We start from the raw sequence: 27,387 nt of genomic DNA on the forward strand, positions 1-27,387 counted from the left end.
GCAGCGAACTGCTGATATCAATGATGGCCGCCGCGACTTCTCCCGGAGCGACCGACTCAGGTATACCCCTGAATCTGAGGTTGTTCCGGCGCCCCCTGTTCTCCTGGTCTTCCAGGGAGCAGTGGATGTCATTCAAATAGAGGGCACAGCGTCGGAAAGTGTCCGTTACCGCAGACTGATGGTGCAGGATTTCTGCTTGATGTGTCTCTAGGCTCTCCACCCTGTCTCCTATTTGTCTTACTTCGCTCCTGCAGGCCGATAGTTCCGCTAGCAACGGTTCCATCATTCTGCTCAGAGCACGATCCAGGTATTTCCTTGTTACAGGGAGATCGGAGCCGGCCTGCGCTTCATCAGAGTCGCTCTCACCTCCCGATGGTGCAGGGGTGCGCTTCGGAGCTTTAGCCTGCGGTGTCGGCGCCATCTTAGGTTCCCTGGCAGCCACTGTAGCGGCAGCTTTCTTCAGAAATTTCTCCATGTCACCTCCTGCAACCTGAGTTTTAGGCAGAGCAGGGGTGTCCACATGCTTGGTGTTCCCGATTTTCACCATCTCCGTCTTTGTTAGCTAATGTTAGCAGGCGTCAGGGACGAATCTCTTCACAGAGCACGGAGCTATGCGACCATCTTCATCCGGCGCTAGCTCCGCCCCCTGGATCCAGCTTTTTAAAAGAGAGGCTGTCCCAGGAAGACCAGTTCCAGTGTATGGAAAGAAAACCTTATCATCAAGCAAGGCCGCACGGTTGATGAGAGCTTGGTGGCCATCCCGGGTAAGCGGCATCCTAGGGCCCAGAACGGACGCAGGTCAGTACACCTGATTACCAATTGTACTTTACTGTTTGGCACCTTAAGTAACAGAGACTAGCCTAGGCCTTGTATTAGCTAGTTAGATAGGGTTATAGCTTTGTTAGGCCTTACTGTACTGGACTGCAGCGCAGTAATTGACTTGCAGGCTCTGCTGCGGCTGCCACCGGTTAGGTGTGTCCTCTATAGCGGCACAGTACGACTTGTAGGCTCTGCTGTGTACGCCAATGGGCTAGGCCTGTCCCTCGGACAGGGACGGTGACTGTGGGCCTGGGGTATTACTTATACTGTTTGTACTTGTGTTAATACTGTTTCCAAAGTAAAGTTTCTATTCTTGTATATAAAGCTGAAGTCAGTGTTGCTTTCCTTGTCTGTGACTTTGCTGTATTCTGGGGAGCCCATCCCGGTACACGGCTTAGACTGCTTTGATGGGCTGAGCTGAAAATAGAGACGGTTGATCAGAATGTTGAAGATAATAATAATGCTGTATGCAAGCAAGATATCATTTAATAGTACTATATGCTAGTTTAAGGTAAGAGTGGCAGAAAGCTACAAATCCATTAAATAGGATATGTGTCTCGAGCCACACGGTGGGTAAGTTTCCTTAAACTTGTTGAATAATACCCAAGCAGTCTTATGTACTTTAACCACGTTGCTGGATAATGATTTAACAATGAGACTCCTAGCTGTAGCGAGGTGTAATGCTAGCCCATCACTAGTTGATTGTGATGAGGAGTTGGTGTTGGCAAGGAGTCTGCCTCTGTGAATACCTGGAAGAAGAGCTGAAAGTTAAGCTGGGAAAGAGCATCTGCTGCAACATTCTTTTCACCACTAATATGTGTACATACAAAATGAAACCCATACTGTAATGCCAGAGAAACAAACCTTCTAACAAATTACATAATTTCTATGGAACCTGATCTCCCGTTCATAAGGATGTCTGCAGTAACAGCATTATCTGTCAAAAACAAAACTGTATGGTTTCTCCACTGCCTACCCCAGGCCTGTGCCACCCCCACTATGGGGTAGATCTCAAATAACGGAGATGACAGAGGTAAAGCTAGCTCAGTTGGCCACCAGTGTTTCCCATATATGGCAGCGAATCCTACTGATGAAGCCACATCTGTATAAACCAAGGGGGACTGCCTTGACACTGTAGGAACAAATAGGGAAATACTAATCCACTGTTCTAAAAAGGTATCCCACATGAGTAAATCGGCCATAGCTTGTTGATCTAGATACACTGAACTGTCTTGATCTGGGGCTGAAGGAAGCAGCTTGAGTAGTCTAGATATAAATATCCTCCCCTGAGGAATGATACACATTGCAAAATTCATTATGCCCAGGAGGCACTGGAGATTTGCCCTTGTGGTGACCCTAACATGTGCTAACCTGTGTACCAGATCTCTGATTCTGCACAACTTATCTTGCGGAAGACTGGCCTGCATTTTTACTATATCTAGCTGTAAACCCAAGAAGGTAATTGAAGTGCTAGGGCCCTCCACCTTATTAGGTTCAACTGGTACTCTGAGATCACTGAACACGGAAAGTAACGTATGCAGGTCTTGAGGGGCTTGTGATGGAGGTTTGATTAACAAAAAAATAATCCAAGTAATGTATGACGTAATTGGCATAGAATCTAGTAGACAAAATCCAGTGCAGTGCCTTAGCAAATTGGCCAAATACCCATGGACTGGATTATGAACCGAAGGTTAACTTAAAAATAATATTGAATTTCCCACCTAATAATACAGTGCCACTGCCACAACTTAGGCTGTAATGGGAGTAACTTCAACACGTCATCAACGATGATCCTTTACATAAGAGGAGTATCATCTGGATTGCCTCATCAATAGAAGAGCACTTCATAGAGAACTCCTCTGACAGTATAAAGGAGTTTAGACTAAGGATAGGTAAAGAATATGATGCTGATAAATCATATATCAATCTTTTTCTATTAGAAAATTTTTCGGTTACAACCCCCACAGTGTTCACCCTCCAACAGTCAAAAGGGGGCTGACTCAATGGCCCTATTAAATACCCCTTATCTAATTCTGTCTGAACCAGCTCCGAGACTGACCCTGGGTCTTTGAGGGCCGACAGAAGGTCCTACATTCATAAGATGACTGAGGTTAGGCAACCATACCTGTCACGGATGAGCCGCGAGAATATTGAACTGTCCTCCCAATATTATCAATATTACTCTGCCTTATTAAACAGTAATTATTTCCCTAGGCCCCAGAACCTACAATTTGATTATTCAGAGCGTCTTCTTCTGTTGTACCCAGAGAACAACATAGTCCTTTTGTTCAAGTCAGTCAATAGATGCCTAGCAGATAACGCAATTACAGCTGGCTTCCTATGGTTGACAAAAGAACTTCTCTTCCTGAAGAGATATCACAGCTAGGTGTGAAGACGGCACCTGGGGGGAGCCGATTGGTGTCGCTGCTATCAGGATCTGTAAGCTGGCTTGCTGCAGACAAGCCGGCACCAAGGTTTCCCAGACTGCAACATGAATCTGAGATATGATTTTTACCTTTTTTAAGAGAGACCATGCATCTTACGGACGTAAAAATTACATCATCGTGTCACTCAGAATTCACTGGACGTTTACATAGGACAAACATAACTCTAAGATGTGCCCAGGTAAAGTTATGGTGTTACCCCATCATAGAACCAGTTCTAATAGTAATATTTGGTATCCCTGAACTCCATATTTTGTAGGGAATGTGAATATGTGCTTGTTACTTGTGTACAGCGGAGACATCCCACGATATGGCACATGCCATATTTCAGAACTGACATTCACCTCAGGAATACAGCCGGCCCCAGCAGGCGGACTCTCAATTCCCCGCCTTGATTCTGAGACCCTTTATAACACATCTAGAATCTGCTAAAGGAGTTCTCCACTTTTAACAACACCTAAAGAGGGCCTCAGCCAGAGAACCTGTGGGCTGTAGGCATATTACACTGGACAAAGGCTTCTTGGACTTGACCCCTGCAACGGACTATTTCCCCAACGGACATCTTTTCTGCGGAAACTAAGTATTTTCTTTCTTTTCTCTCTTTTTGTTTATTGGACTATACTCTCCTTGATTATTGTGTTAATAATTACTGTGCATCGTGATAATTTGTATTGTATATAGATATATAATAAATGACCTCCAAGTCATTTCTCTAGCCATATGCCTGTTTTCAAACACTGCAAAAACTTACCCTAGCCTCTCCGAAGGGAAAGCTACTCGGTTGTGTTATCTAGATAGTGGGGTCCTTGCTCCCATAACTTGCAAGGTGGTGGCAGTTAAACTACCCTGTGTGTAGTTCCGGTCGCAGTTCGTCGCACGCTTACTTGCGGTCAATCGGAGGTCCACTCCCTGCGCTTTCAGCCTATCGACTGTACGGACTCAAGTTAGACTGTCGGTGTGCTGGAAGTGGCTGGGGGGGCCTGTTTGCGGATTGACCACTAGGGGCGCTGTGACGGTTTCGTGACGTATTGTGGCCGCGGCGGTCGCAGTTCGTCACAATACCCGTATGGAACCCATTTTTTAAACCGTCAACTACATACTGAACCCAGCAGGGATCAGGATAGTCTTTTAAAAGAGGTTGGTCCTCTGTGGGCAAGCGACTCGGGAATGGGTCCTAAGACATATGGAACACAAGTGTAATAACCTACACTGACTGTAGTGACATGCTGTATAATAAAAATTATTACAAACTTGTGACCTACCAAGATACTTTATGGGCCGGCCCAGTTTATCCACCACTGAAAAAACCCTACTAGTATTATGTGATGGACCTAGAGCGTTCCTAGTCTGTGTCGTTTCTGTCGGTAAATTAAGACTGGAACACCATTCAGCTGTATGTGAGAAAGAATTACACGTAGCACACTTTGGGGCTTTAAGACCCGCAAAACAATTCTGTGTCGATATTAGACCAATAGTGATGTGTTGGAACTGTGCAAGAGCAGCTGTTGCTTTACATGAAAATGAACAGTGGTAGTCATAGAAAGACGTACCCCCGTATTTATGACCTAAACCCACCACCTTATATAAATAAAGGTCCAACTCTTCCCTCCTATGTGGGCTAACTGAACAGATAACATCACAAAATAGACTAAAAGCTAAGATAAACTTGGAAATATTTAACTTTCTATTAAGTCTTACATCTTTAGATTTGAGAATGATGGAAACTTTCCTACAGGCTATAGTCTTATTGTCAGGGACCTCATGTGCTGCTATAAGAAGTGAAGCTAAATTAACATCCTTACCCTCGAGGATGCACTGACGGATGAATGGCTGGAATAAAATGTGATGGTGCTATGTTGGGAAAATTTGATGACCAACCAGCAACACTAGTTTGCGATGTTGAGGCCACTGGAGGCCTCTGTGCAACTAAGCTAGAGGAAACAGCCCTACTTTCAACCTTCTCCAGTCTAGTCTGAATGTCTGAAATGTAAGTGGTTATTTAATTGATCACTGCATGAAGTTGGGTAAGAGATGTTCGTATGGTGTTCATAGACACTATCTCCTGACTAGGACCTGCAGTCTCTGAGGAGAGGAGACGGAAAAGATCTGCTTTCCTAGCTCTTGCTGGGAAATGAGTTCCCTTTTTCAACAATTACGCCGTCAACTTAGGAATAGTCCAAGACCTCATTGAAGGAACAGTTCCCTGTTCAGACTGGAGATCAAAATTCCCATGTAATGAAGATGTTTCCTCAATGTCGGAGACATGTGACGTTATCTATCTAAAATAAAATAAACAAAACAACAACAAAAATAATAAAAAAATGGAATAGAAGAGTAACTAACCTTAACCAGCCCCCCTACTCGGGACACCCCTAAAACGGACTTGTGAAACCTAGTGCCTTTAATATGACAGCTTTCACAACCCTTCCAGTAGACGTAACCTAGATATCGTAAATATCGTCCCTGTACCTACTACCAATTACCTAGTAATCATGCCTATAGTTGCGACAGGAATAATGTAACTCCTCTGCTGTATACGTGGATGCGTGAAATAGTGCCTGTAGTTGTGACAGGACTGTCGTAATTGCAGTACCTGTAGTTATGACAAGCTTACGTAAACCTAGCGCCTGTAGTCTTGACAGGCTTTGTAATATCATGCCTGTAGTCGTGAGAGGATTCGTAACATCATGTCTGTAGTCGTGACAGGATTCGTAATATCGTGCCTGTAGTCGTGACAGACTTCGTAATATCATGCCTGTAGTCGTGACAGGATTCGTAATATCGTGCCTGTAGTCGTGAAAGGATTAGTAATAATGTGCCTGTAGTCATGACAGGTCTTGCGTATAATTGTGCCTATTGATGTGACAAGTTTGAATTTGAAACAGAACTACACATATCAACCACGCCAACCACTTACATCTACTATTTGTGATCTTACCCAAAACAACAACCATGAAGAAACCTAGGTGAAACCTAGTACACCCCAACATTGACTTGACCGTCAAGACCATACCTACCCTCTGGCAACCAATAGCCCCGAAAACGACACAAATTTTCCCAACGATGGCACACACGGACCTAACCATACTATGGGAGAGAGAAAAAACGGAAAATAAAAATGTATACATAACAGTTAAACAGTCAGACAAAAAGCGCCCTGAAGTACGTGCAACAATACGCACCTGGTTTGCTGAACTCTAAATGCTGCTCCCCTGTACTGATAGATAGACTACACCATACTGTGGAGAAAAACATAATCAATACATACAATATTATATTACTATAATTATTCACTATCCTTGGACTACCCCCAAAATGTTTTTTGTTTTTTTAACACACCTGCAATAAAAAATACAACTGTCATGTTATACAACCTCTTCCTATTCCTTTACAAATACCGCCTGCCTACAGGCTATCAGCAGACTTGCTCCTCTTGTGCCCGATATACAGTGAGGAACAGAAATATTTGAACACCCTGTGATTTTGCAAGTTCTCCCACTTAGAAATCATGGAGGGGTCTGAAATTCACATTGTAGGTGCATTCCCTCTCTGAGAACCTTGATATGCTTCTTATGGAGCTACTCCATGGTTATCCTGGCTGTGTGCTTCGGGTCGTTGTCATGTTGGAAGACCTAGCCATGACCCATCTTCAATGTTCTGACTAAGGGAAGGAGGCTGTTGCTCAAAATCTCACAATAAATGGCCCCATTCATCCTCTCCTTAATATAGTACAGTCGTTCTGTCCCCTTCGCTTAAAAGCACCCCCAAAGCATGATGTTACCACCCCATGCTTCACAGTAGGGATGGTGTTCTTGGGATGCAACTCATCCTTCTTTTTCCTCCAAACACGACGAGTGAAGTTTAGACCAAAAATTTCTACTTTGGTCTCATCTGACCACATGACTTTCTCCCATGCCTCCTCTGGATCATCCAGCTGGTCATTGGCAAACTTCAGACGGGCCTGTATATGTGATGACTTGAGCAAGGGAACCTTCCGTGCAATGCATGATTTGAAACCATGATGGTGTAGTGTTCTACCGACAGTGACCTTTGAAACTGTGGTCCCAGCTCTCTTTGTGTCATTGACTAGCTCCTCCCTTGTAGTTCTGGGCTGATTCCTCTCCTTTCTTATCATCAGTGATACCCCACGAGGTGAGATCTTGCATGGAGCTCCAGTCCGAGGGAGAATAACAGTCGTCTTTAGCCTCTTCCATTTTCTAACAATTGCTCCAACAGTTGATCAATTTTCACAATTGTCCCGTAGCCCTTTCCAGCATTATGGAGGTCCACAATTTTGTCTCTGGTATCTTTTGACAGCTCTTTGGTCTTGTGCATGGTAGTAGTTGGCGTCTCACTAACTGTGGGGTGGACAGGGGTCTTTAAAGAGCTGAGACAGGTGTTACTAAGTTAGATTGAGTGGAGTAGAGGTGGACTTTTTAAAGGCACAGTAACAGGTCTTTAAGAGACAGAATTCTTGCTGTTTCTCAGGTGTTCAAATACTTATATTCAGCAGTGCAAGACAAATACATTCTTTAAAAATCATACAATGTGATTTCCTGAATTCTTTTTTTTTATTCTGTCTCTCAGAGTGGGAATGCACCTACAATGTGAATTTCAGAACCCTCCATTATTTTTAAGTGGGAGAACTTGCAAAATCGCAGGATGTTCAAATACTTCTGTTCCTCACTGTAAGCCTCTAAAACGACAGTCACTCAACATGATAGCTTGACTCTGTATAAAACAGTGCATCTGACCGTTATTGTGGCTTATCAGCATACATTCACCTAAGCTGAATAAAACATTTTCTTCGAACAGCACCTGACCTGTACAAAAATTATTTGACTGCCTTGAGCCAGTGCCGAACCGTGATGTGACCCACAACCCAGATCTTACTTGGTCAGTTGTGGCTCCCTAGAGATGGGGAACCGCTCCCCAATAGCACCGCACTGAAAAGCTGCTGATGCGCCGAAGCATGACGCCGCCGAGATCGCCCTCACGCTGACCCAGAAATGCCGAAATGCCGTCGTGCTGACGTCACCCTGAGACCTGACGTTGACTATAAATAGAGCCGCCAATAAGCCTCCCCTCCCACAAACACGGCAAATAAATTTGCCTATACCTAATATCGCCTGGCTCTTGTGAGCCAAAACCAAGTGCGGGTCAAAAACACAGAACAGGTGCAAAACTTTCCATTATATCTTATATCTGTGTAGGCTCCACTCCTGGTTTTGGCTCACAATCACTGATAGAAATCACTTATCAAACATTGACCAAACACTGATGGTGTGAAAGCGGCCTTATATGGTCAAAACAAATTATGGAAAATATTGAGGAATATGAGGCAGTTTTAAAATTTAAAAAAGAGGACTATGCAAGATTGGCATGGAGCAGTACTTACCTGTAAATAAATTCTTGACAGATGACCAAACAAGTAAAAGTTATACAACGTCACTTTTAACAATAGATATACAAAATTCAATAGGCAATTGCAAGGGGAAAAGGCTGCCTCAAACTTTACTGATACATTGCATTATCCAAGAACCAACAAAGGTCCATTGAATAATGTAGATTTGTCATATAATTTTAATTCTGTATCACAAGCTCTTTAACTATTTTATAATTTTGCTATCAATTTTAATTTTGTTTTTATCATTTCTTTTTGCTAAATATTTTTGTGCCCCTCTCTTGTTTTTAAGTGAACTGGTATACATACGTACCTAATCATTTGTTTTAAAAACGTACATGCTGCTTTAGCAGTATTTTCTTACATAATGGGATGGGATGCTAAGTCCGGCAGTTCTAGTATTTTGTTCCTATGCAGAACAGGACATTAGAATTAGTGTTAAGCAAAGGGAGCTTTGGAGAATAGATCCAAAGTCGCTGCGGTCAAAACTTTGTTTGAATACTGTACAGAGATCCGTCTGTGTACAGCATTTAAAGGTGTGGGCTCTGGCGAGGTGATATTATCACAAGCCTTCTGTGAATAACTTCGGACTTTGATTTTACAACTTGAAAACCATTTTAAAACTTGAATCAGATGTTGACTTACCGAGCAGCCGGTACCGAAGCAGATTTCAAATTAAAATTTTAAAATGGTTTTCAAGTAATAGAATCGATGGCCGAAGTTATTCAATGAAGTCTTGCGCGACTTTGGAGATAAAGAATTTCACCTCGCCAGAGCCCATACATTTGATGTATCTTCATACAGCCTTCAAGCTATGTTTTGACCGAAGTGACTTCAGATCTGTGATCCGAAGCTTGCTTTGCTCAACAATAATCAGAACTGAAAAATGCTGATATGTTTCTAGCCTTATTAAAGTACACTTTTTTAAGCCTCTTTTACCTTTGGCTGTTAGATCATATGACCACCAATGAGTCCTATGAGTCCTATGAGAACCTCAATATTTGTCCCATAGGGATGAATAGGCAAACTGGCTTTCAGTCCACACCACTGGTGCCGTGGGATCCAGCATGTCTAATTAGTAGTCATATAATCTAATAGCCAAAGGTAACAGAGGCTCAAAATAAATCAATAAAGTAACATATAAGTTTGTTAAACAATATATATTCACTTGCTCACTTTCAAACTGAGAGGGTGGGAGGCAACATTTTTTTGGGGGGAGTGCACCTTCAAGAGCTTGGTAAGAAGATGGAAGGGTTAAAAGAAACAGACGGGCAGAGGGGAGTTCTGTATTAATTTTATGGCTGTGGTTAGAGTTGAGCGGACACCTGGATGTTCGGTTTCGGCCGAACTTGTGAAAAAAGTTTGAGTTCGGGACTCGAACTTGACCCGAACTTGACCCCGAACCCCATTGAGGTCAATGGGGACCCAAACTTTTGAGCACTGAAATGGCTATAAAAATGTCATGGAAAGGGCTAGAGGGCTGCAAATAGCATCAAAATGTGGTTAAGAGCATGGCAAGTTCTCTGCAAAGAAATGTGGATAGGGAAATGACTTTAAATAACATAAAATAGATAAAAATAAAAATAATAATCTTGATCTATGAGGACGAGGTCCATATGGAGTAGGAGGTTGAGGAGGCGGTGGATGTGGCAGTGTAGGTGGAAGCGGCGGTGGAAGAGGTGGAGGTAGCCTACACTGCTTTTTGGTTTTAAATTTTATTTTTAAAATTAGGATACACCCCAAAACATTGGGAAATATAACCGGTGATAACCCCCTCCAGTCATGCTAAACACACGTTCAGTTAATACATTGGCTGCAGGTTAGGCCAGCACCTCCAAGGGGTAAAGGGCAAGCTCAGGCCATGTGCCCAATTTGGAAACCCAGAAGTTGCAGGGGCTGACCCCTGTCAGTCAGTTCATGTAGGCGTGTGCACACTTACTGCCCCACCATGTCGCACGTCCCCGTGATGTTCACGATCCAATTTGATATCTGCTCTATCAACTTTCGATGTTCTTTTATGCGCCTACCATGGTGATCACGGCTGGCGGGGAATCAGGGTTCCAGGCCAGAGAGGGAGCGTGAGAAAGAGAGACCACATCCAAGGGAGGATTCATTTTTCAAATTTAAATTTATAGAGTTGAAATATGAGAGAAATGATTAAAGTGTAAAAGTGTGACAACTTTTCAAAGTTTAAGCATTGAATGAAAGGATGTGGCGGGCATTAATTTCTGAATAATATATTAAATTTTATTCCATGTCACTTGTGCATAACAGGTGTTTATTCACATCTAAAATTGTATAATGTCAACCCAAGAATGTAAAAGAAAAATTATTTAAATTTATTAAGCTGTTAACTAGGTAGAGGAGGGGTATATTACACCCCAAAATTTGTGAATTTCACCCAAAAAAAGTAACTGACAAATATATATTTTTTTAAACCTGTCTATTAGGTATAGTAGTGGTACATCACACCCAAGAATTGGTGATTTTCATCGGAAAATGTAACTGACTATTTATTTATTTTTTTAACCTGTCTACTAGGTATAGCAGTGGTACATCACACCCAAAAACTGGTGAATTTCACCAGAATATATAACTGACATTTTTTTTTTGTTTAACCTGTCTACTAGGTATAGCAGTGGTACTTTACACCCCAAAATTTGTTAATTTCACCAGAAAATGTAATTGAGAATTTTTTTTATTTTTTTTACCGGTCTACTAGCTATAGCAGTGGTGAATTTTACCCTAAAATGTAAATGACAATTTATTTATTTTTCAACCGGCCTACTAGGTATAGCAGTGGTACTATACACCTGAAAATTTGTTAATTTCACCAGGAAATGTCACTGACAATTTTTATTTTATTTTTTTTTACCGGTCTACTAGGTATAGCAGTGGTACTATACACACCAAAATTGGTGAATTTCACCTGAAAATGTAAATGACAATTATAATTTTTTTACCGGCCTACTAGGTATAACAGTGGTACTATACACCCCAAAATTTGAGAATCTCACCCGAAAATGTAAATGACAATTTTTTTTTTAACCAGCCTGCTAGGTATAGCAGTGGTTCTATCTACCCACAAATTGGTGGATCTCACCCGAAAATGTAAATGATAATTTATTTATTTTTATACTGGCCTACTTGGTATAGCAGTGGTACTATACACCCAAAAATTGGTGGATCTCACCCGAAAATGTAAATGATAATTTATTTATTTTTATACCGGCCTACTTGGTATAGCAGTGGTACTATACACCCAAAAATTTGTGAATTTCACTAGAAAATGTAAATGACAAAGTAGTGAAATGATATAAAATAAAATACGTGCAAATAAAAAAAATTGATTTATGAGGTGGAGTTCCATATGGAGTAGGAGTTTGAGGAGGCGGTGGACGCAGCAGTGTAGGTGGAAGCGGCGGTGGAGGAGGACGAGGTAGCCAACACAGGTTTTAATTTTTTATTTTTTTTTATATTTTGTGAAATATCCAAAATACAAGAATGAGCAATTGCTTTGCAGTATAACAATGGCTGGTTAGTGCTGGTATACATGTCTATTCTGCACAAGGTACAGACAAGTCCTGAGGGATCCATGCCTGGTTCATTTTAATGAACGTGAGCTTGTCCACATTGACTGTGGACGGGCGGCTGCACTTGTCTGTGATGACGCCCCCTGCCATGCTAAACACACGTTCAGATAATACACTAGCTGCAGGGTAGGCCAGCACCTCCAAGGCATAAAGGGCAAGCTCAGGCCATGTGCACAATTTGGAGACCTAGAAGTTAAAGGGGGCAGACCCGTCATTTAGTACGTGTAGGCGTGTGCACACATACTGCTCCACCATGTTGGTGAAATGCTGCCTCCTGCTAAGACGTTCTGCAGCCAGCCAGAACCGCAGGGGCAATACGTGAGGTGCACGGTGGGCCGATGAGGGGCCAAATGATAACACAGTTCATCGGTTTACTCATGGTTAGCAGAAAGCCTCCCTGGGCCAGCAGTACAGCGGTAGGGAAGCACCAGCCTAGATGGAGGTTGAGGTGCCCTTGATGGCAGTGGTGTTTAGGGTGCTTGTGGCGCCTGGGTCCCTTGGTGTTATTTGTCATGACGCCAGTACCATTAATGGTGGTACAACTGGTCAAAGAAGTGTTGAAGAATGAAGTAGACAGTGGTAGGATACAACTCACAACTTTTGCTAAGGTTGGTTCCAGTTGCGGCATATACATCCAGACAGAATACAGTCTTTTCCAATTTAGAGGAATTCTGTTGATCCTGTGTTAATAGGTTTGGCTGGGTTTAACTTAGCTTGAAGGTCCTTTTTAAACCAGTAGAACTTGGTAAGGTTGCCTGTAATACTTATTGGTATGCTTAGTCCTATTATTCCTGTTTCTCCCAAGCCCTTAAACAGGTAGCTAATCTGTATTCTTCAATGTATGGTGAGGCTGCCTGTAGCTAGATTGTCCTCCACAATGTGCAAAGGTGCCCATTAAGCCTTTAGTAGTGGCTGTTATCACCGATGACAGCTTGGTTTTCTTCCAGGGACGCAAACACTAACCTCTGGTTTTAGGATGTAGGAACTAAGAGGATCACAGGAGGAAAACGCTCTCCTGCGCCTCATACCTTGGCTCTACCTCATTTCTGCAGCTGGCTTCACCCACTACTCTGTGGTGTGTAGCTCAGCTTAACAACATGTCTACTACTCTCTTCTCCTCTCTCTATACTCTCTACTCCCTTACACTAGGCCTGACTTAAGTATATATATGACCTAAGCGCTATCCACATCTAGTGGTGGGATGTATAAATTACACCAGACCAGCCTATGAACAGGGATACAACAGGTGTTGCAATACAAGATGACATGCAATATGATAATGCCATTTCACAGTAATTTTGCAGTTCCCACGTGTCCTGAGTGGGACGCTGCAGTTCCATATTAGCTGGTGGTGCTGGTGCTGGTTGTTGTGGCGTGCTGACAAAGCTTTTCCACATTTCAGCCATGCTAACCCTGCCTTCTGAGGTGCTGGCGGTGCCCCAGCTGCGTTTGCGACCTCTTCCTCATTCTCTGCCTACTCCTTGTGCTTCCACTGTGCCTCCGCTGTCAGGTGGGAATGCCACCAGCAGCACGTCTACCAGTGTGCGCCTGTACTCGCGCATCTTACGATCACGCTCCAGTGAGGGAATTAAGGATGGTATGTTGTCCTTGTAACGGGGATCCAGCAGCTTGGCCACCCAGTAATCAGTACAAGTTAGAAAGTGGGCAACTCGGCGGTCGTTGCGGAGACACTGCAGCATATAATCGCTCATGTGTGCCAGGCTGCCCAGAGGCAACGAAAAGCTGTCCTCTGTGGGAGGTGTATTGTCTGTGTCCTCTGTATCCCTCCATCCATGCACCAGTGATGGCCATGAGCTGGTCTGGGTGCCACCCTGCTGTGAACATGGTTTCTCCTCCTCCTCATTCTTCACCTTGTCATCCTCCAGAACTGTGCCCTGGCTGTACAATTTTGTACCTTGGGTTTGTGGGTGCAGGATCCCACCCTAGGAGCCACTTGGGAATGACTGGCTGGAAACCCTACGAAATGATCCCTCTTCCTCCTCCTCCTCCTCCTGTGCAACATCCTCTTCCATCATCGCCAGGAGCGTTTTTTTCAAGGAGGCATAGAAGCGACTCACCCGTGCATGCTGCAGCTGAAACTCCACTATCACCTGCTGCTTGCACAGTCTGGCCAGCATGTGCAAGGTGGAGTTCCATCATGTGGGCACGTCGTATATGAGGCGGTGAGTGGGAAGGCCGAAGTTACACTGCAGTGCTGACAGGCGAGCAGCAGCAGGGTGAGAACACCAAAAGCGAGCACAGACGGCCCGCACTTTATGCAGCAGCTCTGACATATCGGGGTAATTTTTAAGCAATCTCTGCTCCACCAAATTCAGCACATGCGCCAGGCAAGGTAGGTGCGTCAAACCAGCTAGTCCCAGAGCTGCTACGAGATTTCGCCCATTATCGCACACCATCAGGCTGGGCTTCAGGCTGACTGGAACAAACCACTCATCGGTCGGTTGTTCAAGGCCCGTCCACAGCTCCTGCGCGGTGTGGGGTTTGTCCCCCAAACAGATACGTTTTAAAACTGCCTGCTGTCATTTACCCCTGGCTGTTCTGAAAGGTCGCATGACCTTGATTCCATGTGGGGTCGAGGACTTCATCGTCCTCCACATCATCTTCCACCCAGTCTTCACCCCTACATTCCTTGTCGGTCTGCACACTTTCAAAGCCCAAGCAGTTGGCACCTGTGTTTCGTCATCATCCGAGACGTGCTGCGATGGTCCTCCCATGTACTCATCTTGAAACATAAGTGGTTGGGCATCGGTGCACTCAATCTCTTCCACTTCTGGGGCAGGGATAGGTGGATGGCCCTGGAAAACCCTGCTAACAGAGTCATCAAAAAGCAGAAGAGACTGCTGCATGACTTGGGTCTCAGACTGCTTGGCTGATTTGCAAGGGGGTGAGGTGAAAGACTGATGGACATCAGCTGCAGGTGCCAACTGTGGTCTTTCAGTAGGAGACTAGGTGGGAGACAATGTGAAGGAACTGTATCCACTGTCAGCAACCCAATCTACTAAAGCCTGTACTTGTTCAGGCCTCACCATTCGTAGAGCAGACTTAGGCCCTACCAAATACCGTTGCAGGTTCTGTCGTATACTCGCACCCGAGGAAGGTGTTTCAATTGAGTGTGTAGCTGCACAGATTGACCACGTCCTCTCCCTGCAAAAGGAGCTCCACCAGAAGCACCACGACCTGGGCCATGTCCCTTATTTGACTCTCTCCTCATATTTTTCGAATTTAGGATCTTGCCCTAAATGGGTGTTTAATTAATAGTAGAATAAAACGACAGCATGTAAAGGGGGTATCTCACACTGACTGAACCAGACTAAACCTCAATTAAAGATTTTTTTTGCCCAAAATGGCTGTATTTCAAATGCCTGAATCAAACCCCTGTATGTAGAGGGTGTATCTCACAGGGCCTGAACCATTGTAGGCCTGAATTATATATTTCTTTGCCCAAAATGGCTATATTTGAAATGGCTGTATTTCAAATGCCAGAATCAAACAAATATATTAAAGGGAACCTGTCACCAGTATTTTGGGTATAGAGCTGAGGACATGGGTTGCTAGATGGCCACTAGCACATCCACAATATCCAGTTCCCATAGCTCTGTGTGCTTTAATTGTGTAAAAAAAACATATGCAAATTAACATAAAAGAGTCATATCTTACTTGTGTGACCAGAAAAGAGTCAAATTGGTTTTTATACACGATAAAGTCAAATCGGTTTTTATACACGATAAAAGCACACAGAGCTATGGGGACTGGATATTGCGGATGAGCTAGCGGCCATCTAGCAACCCATGTCCTCAGCTCTATACCCAAAATCCTGGTGACAGGTTCCCTTTAAGAGGGTGTATCTCACACGGCCTGAACCAGTGTTGGCCTAAATTAAATATTTCTTTGCCCCAAATGGCTGTATTTCAAATGGCTGCATATCAAATGCCTGAATCAAACTCCTGTATGTAGAGAGTGTGTCTCACACAGTCTGAACCTTTGTAGGCCTGAATTAAAGATTTGTTTGCCCAAAATGGCTGTATTTCAAATGCCTGAATCAAACCCTTGCATGTAGAAGGTGTATCTCATAGGGCCTGAACCAGTGTAGGCAAAAATTAAAGATTTCTTTTCCCAAAATGGCTGTATTTCAAATGGCTGTATTTCAACTGCCTGAATCCAAACCCTGTATTTAGAGGTTGTATCTCACATGGTCTTAACCAGTGTAGGCCTAAATTAAAGATTTTTTTGCCCACAATGACTGTATTTCAAATGCTTGATTGAATCAAAGCCCTGTATGTAGAGGGTGTATCTCACACAGCCTGAATTATTGTAGGCCTGAATTAAATATTTATTTGCCGAAAATGGCTGTATTTCAAATGGCTGTATTTCAAATGCCTGAATCAAATCCCTGTATGTAGAGGGTGTATCTCACATGGTCTGAACCAGTGTAGGCCTGAATTACAGATTTCTTTGCCCAAAATATCTCTATTTCAAATCCCTGAATCAAACGCCTGTATGTAGAGAGTGTATCTCACACAGCCTAAATCAGAGTAGGCCTGAATTAAATATTTATTTGCACAAAATGGCTGAATTTCTAATTGCTCTATTTCAAATGCCTGAATCAAACCCCTGTATGTAGAGGGTGTATCACTCAGGGCCTGAACCAGTGTAGGCAAAAATTAAAGATTTCTTTCCCCAAAATGGCTGTATTTCAAATGCCTGAATTAAACCCCTGGATGTAGAGGATGTATCTCACACAGCCTGAACCAGTGTAGGTCTGAATTCAATATTGGTGCACCAAATGGCGATATTTCAAATCTCTGAATTTAACCCAAATGTATTAAGGGTGTATCTCACAATGACATCTGCATTAAAGGCTGCCAACAATTTTTTTTTTTTCCCAAACAAGTGTTTGTTTAACAACTGAATTTGACAGCAGTATATAAGCCTGTAATTTCACACATGCTGATGCTGAAAGGCCTGAAAATAGTGTTTTATTTTGGCAAAAAAGTGTGTTTTTAAAACCCCAGAAAATGATGGGTGTATTTCTAGCTTAAATTGCACACTGACTAATCCAGATGTTGTAGATTGCCCAAAAAGTTTTTTTTTGGTAACAGAATACGAAATCTGTATATATTAAACTTGAATTTAACACTTGCAGATCAGGAAAATAGTGTTTTTGGGCAAAAAAAGTGTGTTTTTAAAACCCCAGAAAATGATAGGTGTATTTCTACCTTAAATTGCACACTGACTAAGGCTACTTTCACACTAGCGTTCGGCTGTCCGCTCGTGAGCTCCGTTTGAAGGGGCTCACGAGCGGACCCGAACGCTTCCGTCCAGCCCTGATGCAGTCTGAATGGATGCGGATCCGCTCAGACTGCATCAGTCTGGCGGCGTTCAGCCTCCGCTCCGCTCGCCTCCGCACGGACAGGCGGACAGCTGAACGCTGCTTGCAGCGTTCGGGTGTCCGCCTGGCCATGCGGAGGCGTGCGGATCCGTCCAGACTTACAATGTAAGTCAATGGGGACGGATCCATTTGAAGATGCCACAATATGGCTCAATCTTCAAGCGGATCCGTCCCCCTTTGACTTTACATTGAAAGTCTGGACGGATCCGTCCGAGGCTATTTTCACACTTAGCTTTTATATGCCAATATAATGCAGACGGATCCGTTCTGAACGGAGCCTCCGTCTGCATTATTATGATCGGATCCGTTCAGAACGGATCCGATCGAACGCTAGTGTGAAAGTAGCCTAATCCAGATGTTGTAGATTGCCCAAAAAATTGTGGTTTGCAATGTCACAAAAGCTCAGATGCAGTGCTGGTGCACTGAGCTTGCATAAAATGGTTGCCGCCGCCGCCGCCCACCTAACTAACAGAATTATAAAAGTTATTATTTTTTTGGTCAATGGGATCAGGGCAAGGTAAAACGATTGTGCCCTGCACCCACACAACTATTTCTATGTAGATCGCTGAGTTAGATTCTCTCCTATTCTCTCCCTGAAATCACAAGTCCAGCAGCATCCTCTCCCTACACTTGTAACAGCAGAGTGACGTGCAGCGCTATGTGACTCAAGCTTATGGGTCACATGCTGCTCTGGCCAATCACAGCCATGCCATTAGTAGGCATGGCTGTGATGGCTTCTAAAGTCAGACAGTTAACAGCTTGTTGATCAGCTGCTCTGCAGCCTTTCAAAAAGAGCCAAGAAAGTGCCGAACACCGAACCCGAACCCAAACTTTTACTGAAATGTTCGGGTTCGGGTCCGGGGTCCAAAAATCCTAAAGTTTGGTAATAACCCGAACTTTACAATTTTGGTTCGCTCAACCCTAGTTGTGGTCTGTTTTTTTTCCCCACTAATAAACAAGGTAGCTGGATATCCTATCTGTTAGCAAACAAATTACAATACCCAATCCCTATGGTGAACAGCATTGAGCAGGTTACCCGCACCTGTCAGTAAAGCATAGACACAGGGCGATCCCTTCAGTGTGGTGAGAGTGCAGCCCTTGACATCTAAGGCCATCACAGAACTGTTGCTGAATGACACTTGTCCTTTGAAGATCTTGAACTTCGACCACCTGGGGTCAAATTACTACTTAGCACGGACGATTCTCATTGGTTTTCGGAATGAACCACACAAATCGCTTCACCAACTCGCCCCAAATTGATACGTTCATTTAGCAAAAAAAATATTATCAAAACCATTTATGGTTGGAACTATGACGGTATTACCAAACAAATCGCTCCACTGGTCATTGGGCTTGCTGCACATCCCAGCGGGACCATTTTTAAATGCATCAGAGCGCCCCATGCGCATGGATGACGTGCCATACGATCACGTCATCCATGCGCTTGGGGCGCCCTGACGTCACTCTGGAGCGCCCGGGAGCCGCACGGACGGTAAGTATACTGCTCCCCAGCTCCCCACTACACTTTACCATGGCTGTCAGGACTTTAGCGTCCCGGCAGCCATGGTAACCATTCAGAAAAAGCTAAACGTCGGATCCGGCAATGCGCCGAAACAACGTTTAGCTTAAGGCCGGATCAATGCCTTTCAATGGGCATTCATTCTGGATCCGGCCTTGCGGCAAGTCTTCAGGATTTTTGGCCGGAGCAAAAAGCGCAGCATGCTGCAGTATTTTCTCCGGCCAAAAAACGTTCCGGTCCGGAACTGAAGACATCCTGATGCATCCTGAACGGATTTCTCTCCCTTCAGAATGCATTAGGATAAAACTGATCAGGATTCTTCCGGCATAGAGCCCCGACGACAGAACTCTATGCAGGAAGAAAAGAACGCAAGTGTGAAAGAGCCCTAAGGGCCAAACTGCATGAAAAACACAGCATATGTACCAACATAAGACCAACAAGGTCACCAATATCAAAACAATATATCATGTAGATATTGGAACTGCTGGATATATAAAAAAAAGGGGTTATGCAATGATTAATGCATAAATGAAAATCAGACATCATATAGTCCATGATAATCTCTTTCTAACAAAGATAGAACCAGCCCTGTACCTAACATGGATCCAGAAATCTTGACATTCATTGCTCCAGTTGTTCTGCTAGATTAGCATCAGCCTGGCAGCTCAGGGAACATGTCCTTTCTGCATTCTCCTTATAATTGCACAGCTTCTAACAGTAGATATGTCTGGTGGCAGATGAAGGTGGTATAATGCTACCATGTTTCCCCAAAAATAAGACATCCCCGAAAATAAGACCTACTTCCAGTTTTGCCTCTTGCTGTAAAATAAGGCATCCCCATGAAAATAAGACCTCCCCAATAATAAGGCCTCCCCGATGATAAGGCCCCCCCCCCAGAATATAAGGCCCCCGAAGCTACCGTAAGGTGTCTGACTCCTCTGGACCGTAGCGGTGGGCGCCGGCACGCAGCTCACTGGTTGGTCTCTTTAAATCAGAGAGCCTGCACCGGCGCCAGGATAAGCTGCCGCCTGCTGGTCGCTCTGCCCTGACGGAGTCTGGCTTGTTCACAATTAGACAGTGAGTCGCGCGGGGCAGGAGTCGGGCACATTGTATGGAATCTGGCCGACACGTACACACAGGGATGACTGAGGTAGGGGAGGGGTAAATGTCTGATAAAGTGGTGGGGGATGTCTGGTGAAGGTGGGAGGGGGGGGAGACTAAATAATCCACTGTCCACTGGCACAGGGGAGGGGGTCACTTAAAATGACACAGGGGGATCAGAGGGGGAATCAAAATGACACAGGAGGATCAGAAGGGGGTACTAAAATGGTAATCTTATTCTCCTGTGCCATTTTAATTCCCCCTTCTGATCCCCCTGTGTAATGGAAAAATAAGACATCCCTGAAAATACACTGTCTTATTTTTGGGAAAACATGGTAGTTTGAAAAAGGTTGTTAGCCACCAATCATCAGATGTTGATGACCTATCCTGAGGCTCTGTGAAGTGCATTTGTATCTGCTGCCATAAAGCACATACACTCTGCTGCACAGTCCACCCATACAATACAGGAAGAAAATATGTTTCTCTAATATGGCCTCTCCCAAAGAAGTTTAAAAAAATAAATAGCTACATTTAAAAATTATTAATGTAACTATAACACAAACACAGGAGATTCCCTTTAAAGGAAACCTGTCATCAACTTTATGCTGCCCATACTAATGGCAGCATAAAGTAGAGACAGGCGAGTTGATTTCAGCGGTCTGACATTAAAGATGGCCTTGCGGTTCGCCCGGCGGTCGTTTTTTTCTGCAAACTTTGCTTGTTCGCGATTCGCAGAACATGCAAACATATGGCGATATTTTTTTGCATAGCGCCGAAATTTGACCCATGACAGGACAGCCAATTGAGACGTTTTAGCATATGGATACACCACCAACCCTATAACAGAACAAGATCTGGCAGCCATTTTACATTATGTGTTTTGCTAGTGTAGGAAGAGATTGCATGTTGGAGCAGGGACAGTTAGGGACACCAAACGCTAGCTAACAGGGCCGCAAAAGTGCTTTTAAGGACTGGTATAGATGTGCTAATGATAGGTGTTATATAGAGGGGTGTAATATACTTATAATATACTTTCTAACATAGAAATTATATTATAGCATATTTGTATTGTGCAGCAGTTGTGTGCAGTTCTGCTGCAATACCGCAGGTGAATAGAGGGACAAACACTATTGGAGTAACTAATTGCAACGGGTGTGATATACCTGTTGTCACCAAAAAAAACTGCTTGAGGGCTGCGATATACCTTCATCCACAACATCCTGATTGAGGGGTGCTATATACCTGTTTCCGCCATATACTGATTGAGGGGTGCTATATACCAGTTTCTGCCAAATACTGATTGAGGGGTGCTATATGCCTTCTTCCACAAAATACTGATTGAGGGGTGCTATTGCTACATACCTTCTTCAACCAAATACTGATTGAGGTCTGCGATACACCTGCTTCCACAAAATACTGATTGAGGGGTGCCATATACCTGTTTCTGCCAAATACTGATTGAGGGGTGTTATATACCTGTTTCTGCCAAATACTGATTGAGGGGTGCTATATACCTGCTTCCACAAAATACTTATTGAGGGGTGCCATATACCTGTTTCTGCCAAATACTGATTGAGGGGTGTTATATACCTGTTTCTGACAAATACTGATTGAGGGGTGTTATATACCTGTTTCTGACAAATACTGATTGAGGAGTGCCATATACCTTCTTTCACAAAATACTGATTGAGGGGTGATATTGCTATATACCTTCTTCCACCAAATACTGAATGAGGGCTACGATACACCTACTTCCACAAAATACTGATTGAGGGGTGCCATATACCTATTTCCCCCAAATACTGATTGAGAGGTGCTATATACCTGTTTCCGCCAAATACTGATTGAGGGCTGCGATATACCTTCTACCACAAATATTGCTCTTCTCTACGAACATCGGCAGAGGGTCATTTAGAAAATCACAGGCAGAGGGGTCAGGCAGATGCACCAGGCAGAAGCCTAAGTGGGAAGTTGGAGAAGGCATGTGCGATAACTTCAAAGGGCGCACTAGAGTTGGTTGAATTGGTCACTCAGCCTTCCGCTTCTGCACCCTCCTCATCCTCTGTATCTGCACCCTTCTCACTCTCTGCTGTGTGCACCCCCAAAGACACCACCACCACCATCATTGCCCCTCCACTCGAGTCAGAGGAATTATTTTCCCATCCATTCCCAGACCTTACCGATGTGCAGCCATTCTTGTCATCAGATGAGGAGGTAGCAACAGCGGCCACCCAGCGGTGTGACAACAGCACCCAGATCAGCCCAAGGAGGGTGGTCCCCGCTGTTGCTGCCTACTCTGAGATCTCTAATGTCAGTGGTAGTGAAGGTGACAATGATGACGTGTCGATGGACGTCATGGGGGTGCCCACAAGATAGGAAGAGGAAGGGAGTTCAGAGGGAGAGATGGAGCAGCAGATAAGGAGGAGAAGGAGGAGAAGCAGGCATAACTTGCAGTGCACAGGAGGCAAAATCAGACTGCAAATGTATCTGGAGCGAGCCATCCACCAAGCACGGTCACATCTTGCGCTCCCATGACGCTGGCACATGGCTCCGCAGTGAGGGCTTTTTTTAACGTGTCAGCTGCTGATAATAGTGTTGCTATCTGCAGCCTGTGCAGTCAACGCATATGTCGCGGTAAGCCCAGCACTCACCTAGGGACGACCGCCTTAAAAGGCACCTGGCCTCCCATCACTGAGCCCAGAACCCACAAAGCCACCCTCCCGGGGCTACACATCCTGCCTCTTTTCCTTCTCCTCTCTCCTCCCATTTGTACTCCACTACACCTTCCACCGCACCGTCATCGCATTCATCTAGCACAAGGCAGGATTCTATGGGCCAAATGTTTGAGCGTAAAAAAAAATTATGATGCTGGATAATCCTCTTGCACAATGGCTGACCGCTGGCTTGTCGGAACTGCTAGCCTGCCAACTACTGCCATATAAATTGTTGGATTCGGAGGCCTTTAGAAAATTTGTGGCCATTAGCACAGCACAATGGAAGGTCCCCGGAAGGAAATATTTCTCCTAGAAGGGCATCCCTGAACTATATGGCCACGTTTAGCGGCAAGTTAATATTTCTCTGGCACAAAGTGTCGGTGCCAAGATACATCTGACCACAGACACGTGCTCTAGCAAACACGGACAGGGAAGGTACATAACTTTTACTGCCCACTGAGTGAACCTTCTGACGGCAGTCAAGCATGTAACCCGTGGCACCCGTGTGGATTTGGTGTTACCACCACGGATTGCATGCAGGCCTGCCTTTTCTTCTCCTCCTCCTACTCCATCCTCCGTCTCCTCCTCGGCTGACCCCTCATTTTACACTGCTACCGCCTCTTCCGCTGCATCCCCCAAGCTCCCCAGAACCTATTTGACGTGCCAGGTGAGACGTTGCATGTTCTGCTGCGGCTGTTGTGCCTGGAAGCCAAGAGCCACAACGGTCCAGCACTGCTTTCAGATCTGCGGTCACAGGCCGATCAGTGGCTAACCCTGCTCAATTTGACAGTTGGTAAAGTGGTGTGTGACAACGGTGCCAATTTGCTGAGCGTGCTGAAACAGTGCAAAATGACACACGTCCTGAACTTAGTCGTGCAGCAATTCATTGCCAAATACCCCTTATGCCTTCTTTCTGGAGCATGCATTGTGTTGTGTCATTGATCAAGCTGTCGAGGAGCAGGAGCTGAAAGATGAGGAAGTTGCAACACTGAATGACAACCCAGGGGGGCTGCTCCATCTGAGTGAAAGTCAGCAGGAGTCTGAAGAGGAGTCAGAGGAGGATGGTGGCTGGAGGGAGGAGGAGGAGGAGCAAGAAGAGCAGCCTTTAAACTTTTTGGGAATCCCTGGTATTGTCAGTGGCTGTGGGAAGAAGACCGAGGGTGACATTGTCCTGGGCGATGAGCAGGAGCCAAGGTGCTCCACCGCTTCCAATTTAGTGCAAATGGGGGCTTTCATGCTCCAGTGTTTAAAGCGGGATCCCCGTATAAAAAGCATAAAGGTCAAGGACCTGTACTGAGTGGCAACGTACTTAGACCCCCGGTACAAACACAAAATGGCGGACATGTTACCAGCATCACAGAGGACTGTCAGAATGCAGAATTTTCAGGCTTTGCTGTGAGAGATGCTGCATTCTGCTGTTGCGTGCACTCGCAGAGGAATACCAATCCTACCGCACCTGCAAAAAGAGGGCGGTTTGAAGATGTGTTGGTCACTTCGGATATGAGATCATTCTTGCAAACAACCCATTGACAACCGCCCTTCAGATCTAGCCTCAGGGAACGCCTAGACCGACAGGTGCCGGACCATATTGGGTTAACAGCCAATGTGGACGCTCTGAGAAGCGAGGAAACCCTTGACCACTGCGTGTGCAGGCTTGACCTGTGGCCAGAACTGGCACAATTTGCCATGGAACTTTTGGCTTGCCCCTCTTCAAGTGTCCTGTCCGAAAGGACGTTCAGCGTAGCAGGGGGATCGTTACCGATAAGTGCACTCGCCTAGCTCACGACAGTGTGGACTACCTCACATTTTTAAAAATGAATGAGGCATTGATCTCGGAGGAATTCAACACAAGTGATGACCACGTGTAATTGAATTTCCTCATGTCAGCCCACACATATCTGCCACCACGCTAAACAAAGAATGGTCCTTGCCTTATGTATATACAGCAGCATAAAGGCCTTTTATGTCAGGTGACTGCCTAATTTTTGGGGCCTATACTGACAGACAGTTATATATTTATCCTGTGATCACCTAATATACCTCCATCCACAGAATCCAAAGTTCTTTGCTGTCAGGAGAATTCCTATTGCCTAATTATAGGAGTCTGTACTGTCCGACAGTTAAATTTTTATCCTGTGACTGCCTAATGTACCTCCAGCCACAGAATCCAAAGTTCTTTGCTGTCAGATGAATGCCTATTGGCTAATTTGTGGGGCCTGTACTGGCCGACAGGTACATATTTATCCTGTGAACGCCTAATATACCTCCAGCCACAGACTCCAAAGTTATTTGCTGTCAGGTGAATTCCTATCGCCTAATTTTTGGGGCCTGTACTGGCCGACAGTTACATTTTTATCCTGTGACAGCCTAATGTACCTCCAGCCACAGAATCCAAAGTTCTTTGCTGTCAGGTGAATGCCTATTGGCTAATTTTTGGGGCCTGTACTGGCCGACAGTTAAATTTTTATCCTGTGACCGCCTAATGTACCTCCAGCCACAGAATCCAAAGTTCTTTGCTGTCAGGTGAATGCCTATTGGCTAATCTTTGGGGCCTCTACTGGCCGACAGTTACATTTTTATCCTGTGAACGCCTAATATACCTCCAGCCACAGACTCCAAAGTTATTTGCTGTCAGGTGAATTCATATTGCCTAATTTTTGGGGCCTGTACTGGCCGACAGTTACATTTTTATCCTGTGACTGCCTAATGTACCTCCAGCCACAGAATCCAAAGTTCTTTGCTGTCAGGTGAATGCCTATTGGCTAATCTTTGGGGCCTGTACTGGCCGACAGTTACATTTTTATTCTGTGACAGCCTAATGTACCTTCAGCCACAGAATCCAAAGTTCTTTGCTGTCAGGTGAATGCCTATTGGCTAATTTTTAGAGCCTGTAATGGCCGACAGTTACATATTTATCCTGTGAACGCCTAATGTACCTCCAGCCACAGACTCCAAAGTTATTTGCTGTCAGGTGAATTCATATTGCCTAATTTTTGGGGCCTGTACTGGCCGACAGTTAAATTTTTATCCTGTGACCACCTAATGTACCTCCAGCCACAGAATCCAAAGTTATTTGCTGTCAGGTGAATGCCTATTGGCTAATTTTTGGGGCCTGTACTGGCCAACGGTTACATATTTATCCTGTGACCGCCTAATGTACCTCCAGCCACAGAATCCAAAGTTCTTTGCTGTCAGGTGAATGCCTATTGCCTAATTTTTGGGGCATGGACTGGCCGACAGTTACATTTTTTTTATCTCTAGCCACATAATCACATCCCTGTCTCACTCCTCTGTCTCTCATTATGGTGGCGTATGAAACGCATTCACCATAAGGACCTTCTAATGTCACAGGGTCATGTGACTGTAACCCCCACCCCGTATTGTGCCCCCTTATACCCTGCATTGTGCCCTCTTACTACACCCTGTGCAGTGCACCTAGTCATTCTCTGTACTGTGCCCTCTTATACCCTTTTATCGGGTCACGGTATGGCAGTGTTATCCGGTCACTGTACAGAGGTGTCATCCGGTCAATGTATGGCGGTGGTATCCAATAACTGGATGGCCATAACTGTATCCCTTTCCCTGCCCACGCCATTCTATTTTAGACCTGGCCTAAATGACCACCTAATTGCATTATTATTTGGGGGTAGGGATAATATCTTTATATTATATATAGAGTTGAGCGAACACCTGGATGTTCGGGTTCGAGAAGTTCGGCCGAACATCCCGGAAATGTTCGGGTTCGGGATCCGAACCCGATCCGAACTTCGTCCCGAACCCGAACCCCATTGAAGTCAATGGGGACCCGAACTTTTCGGCACTAAAACGGCTGTAAAACAGCCCAGGAAAGGGCTAGAGGGCTGCAAAAGGCAGCAACATGTAGGTAAATCCCCTGCAAACAAATGTGGATAGGGAAATTAATTAAAATAAAAATTAAATAAATAAAAATTAACCAAAATCAATTGGAGAGAGGTTCCATAGCAGAGAATCTGGCTTCCCGTCACCCACCACTGGAACAGTCCATTCTCAGATATTTAGGCCCCGGCACCCAGGCAGAGGAGAGAGGTCCCGTAACAGACAATCTGGCTTCATGTCAGCAGAGAATCAGTCTTCATGTCATAGCAGAGAATCAGGCTTCACGTCACCCACCACTGTAAGAGTCCATTTTCATAAATTTAGGCCCAGCACCCAGGCAGAGGAGAGAGGTCCCGTAACAGACAATCTGGCTTCATGTCAGCAGAGAATCAGTCTTCATATCATAGCAGAGAATCAGGCTTCACGTCACCCACCACTGTAACAGTCCATTTTCATAAATTTAGGCCCAGCACCCAGGCAGAGGAGAGAGGTCCCGTAACAGACAATCTGGCTTCATGTCAGGAGAGA

The sequence above is a fragment of the Bufo gargarizans genome, chromosome 1, assembly GCF_014858855.1.
Source record: "Bufo gargarizans isolate SCDJY-AF-19 chromosome 1, ASM1485885v1, whole genome shotgun sequence".
Classification (NCBI taxonomy): domain Eukaryota; kingdom Metazoa; phylum Chordata; class Amphibia; order Anura; family Bufonidae; genus Bufo; species Bufo gargarizans.